The following is a 2887-nucleotide window of genomic DNA, read 5'->3' on the forward strand; positions in this document are numbered from 1 at the left end:
GGGGGGGGGGGGGGGCACGGGGAAGCCCAGGGAGAGGTTGTGAGTGAAGACTCTGAAACCAAACTGCACGGGTTCAAATCCTGGCTGTGCAACTTACCAGATAAACAACCTCTGGTAAGCCCCTTACCCCTTCTGAGTTTCAAATTCCATCTCCTTTTTGGAGGGGAGGGGTGAGGGGGTACCAGGGATGGAACTCAGGGGCACTTGACCACGGAGCCCCATCCCCAGCTCTATGCTGTATTTTATTTAGAGACAGGGTCTCACTGAGTTGCTTAGGGCCTCGCTTTGGCTGAGGCTGGCTTTGAAACTCGTGATCCTCCTGCCTCAGCCTCCGGAGCCGCTGGGATGACAGGCATTCATTCCCATCTCTTAAAATAGGGAGAATGATAATAATACGGGTCACATTGGGTTGTTTAGAAATGAGTGAGACAAAATTATATGAAGCGCCTAGTCACCTATGGCGTGCCCTCAAGATGGTAGATATATTTCACCACGTGGTCATTATAATTAGGCACTCCATACACGTTTGACAAACTGCTCATACGCTGGCTTATGAGTCTATAAAATAGAGCTCTATGCACCTCAAAGATTTTTTTAAGTGGTAGATGGAACATTTATTATATGGCCAACATCGTGCTAGACACTTTCCAAATGCCATGTTATTTATTTCGCTCTGGGGCAGGGGAAGAAGGTGGAGTTTCCAGGTGAGGAGGGAGCCGGGCGGGGTGCACAGTTAGTTAGCAGAGGAATAGGGCTTCAGATCCCGTAGCGATTTCCAAGGTGGAATCTTTGCCCTGCACTCCACTTCCCCACCAGCTCTTCGGGTTTTATAGCTCCTCACAAGAGCTTCGCCATTTTGATAGCAAACCACCTTCCACATCATGACCCAGCCACACCCAGCCATCAGTGTCACCCAAACCCGCCTTTCGCAAAAGAATACTTCGTGGTGCAGGAGACTCTGATAATTTCTATTCCCTTCTCTTTCTTTCTTTCTTTCCTTCTTTCTTTTATCTTTCTTTCTCAGTGACCCCACCAAATGGGTCTAATGATCGGTTAAGGTGCAATACAACTCGGGTTTGCTCAGCACTGATCTGGCTTCGATAACTCGGGCATCTTCTCTGTGTCTCACTGATAGTTTGCAGCCGGGGGCATGCTTGATCTGAGCCCCTCACTCACTCTGTTAGGGATGGGTGCTGATATCATCCTCTTCTTACAAGTAAAGTGATCAAAGCTCAGAGATAGAAAGGGATCTTCCCAAGCCCGCCCCACTAGAAACTGGCGCCAGACTGCGGGCCTCCCATTTAGGGGGCCACTGGCTTCTGTTCATTTGCCCAGGTCATCATGTACACTGATGGCTTGCTTTGGCCAGGTGTGGTGCTGGCTAGTTGATACACAGTGATAAATAAACTTGACATGGTCCCTGGCTTTGTGGAACTTTCTGTCATACCTGACATTAGACAATTTTTTTTAGAGAGTGGAAAAGCAAAACCTTGCATTAAGATCCTTAAGCCTTACATGATCTGAGTCCCTCGTAGCCTCTCTGGCCTCCTCTCCCATCTTGCCTCCTCTCTTCTCTGATGACACAGTTCCCTGTGGATCCTAAAGCCCATCAGGTGCATGCTAGCCTCAGGGCCTTTGCACCGGCTGTTTCCACCACCCCATAGGCTCTTGCTCTTGATTTCTGCATAGCTGTTTCTATCACCTCCTCCAAATCTTTGCTGAAATATCTTCTCAGTAAGTTTTATCCTGAGCCCTTGATGGAAACTGGGAGTCTTTCCTCCCATCTCATCCATCTGGCATTCCCAATCTTTTGATTTTTTTTTTCCGTAGTACTTCATTCCCTTGACCACTGTTTATCATTTATATATCATGTCTAATGTGCTCTTTATCGATGTTATCCTAGTCGAAGAAAGATAAAGACAAGGAGTTGTTGTTGATTTTGTTCCCTGATTCATTCTAACCTGGTACCCAGGAGGGCTTTATAAATATTTTAAATTTAATTAGTGAATAAATAGAGAAAGAATCACTGGGTTAAATATATAATTACCAATTACGATGGGATGAGAGGGGGGGAAAAAAAAAAGAAGCCCACAGAGGTTCGTGCAGGAATGTAACAGGCAGACCTAATTTAGATCGGGTGGGTTAAGGAAGTGTTTTTTTAGGCTGAGAGAATATGAGCGCTACAAATAGTCGGTGCAGACCCCGCCATCGCAAACCGAAAGGAAGGAGCCAACCTTTATGCCGAACCCAAGCCCAAGTCTCCAGGAAGACGTGAGGCTCTTCATCCACTTAGCACAAACGCCCTCAGGTGGAAGGACAGCAGGGGATCACGGGGTTCTGCCCGACTCATTCGACCCCAGCTGGGGTTCTCTGACCTCCACTTTCCAGAGAGGAGGCCCAGACACCACCCGACCTCGGTTGATGCACCCAGCCACCCGGAGGCAGATCAGTGTTCCCAAATAAACCCCCTTGCTACAGAAACCTGCGCTCTTTCACTGTGCACCTACTATGTGCTAGTCTCAGGACCAGGAACAGGCTCACATGGTCTGCGGAGGAGGACACAGCCCCTGACTCGAAGCCCAGAACGGGCTCCCCATTTCTTTTTCTGGCCCCAATTCCCTTACCTCTGGACGTGTCTTTCTAAGCTACTATTTCCCAGACTTTGAAAATGCATGTGTTGTCTGGGCTTTCCTAACCACTGTGTTATCCATTACTGTGTGGACTGTCGTCTAGTGTCAGAGCTCCCGGGCTGAAGACAACAGGAAGCACTGATTATTGCACAGTTTCTGTGGGTCAGGAGTTTGGGGGTGGCTTATCCACCAAAGATTCTGACTTTCGATCTCAAATGAAGTTGCAGCTGCCGTCCCGCTGGGGGCTGGGACCACAG

The 2887-nt window shown here is 48.4% G+C and overlaps 1 protein-coding gene across 2 annotated transcripts in view; it reads left to right on the top strand.

Moving 5' to 3' along the window:
• Prkcb (protein kinase C beta) overlaps positions 1 to 2887 on the top strand; it is a 262797-nt gene that overhangs the window by 216237 nt on the left and 43673 nt on the right. The gene's annotated exons all lie outside the window — the stretch shown is intronic.

The sequence above is a fragment of the Marmota marmota genome, unplaced genomic scaffold, assembly GCF_001458135.2.
Source record: "Marmota marmota marmota unplaced genomic scaffold, marMar, whole genome shotgun sequence".
Lineage (NCBI taxonomy): Eukaryota > Metazoa > Chordata > Mammalia > Rodentia > Sciuridae > Marmota > Marmota marmota.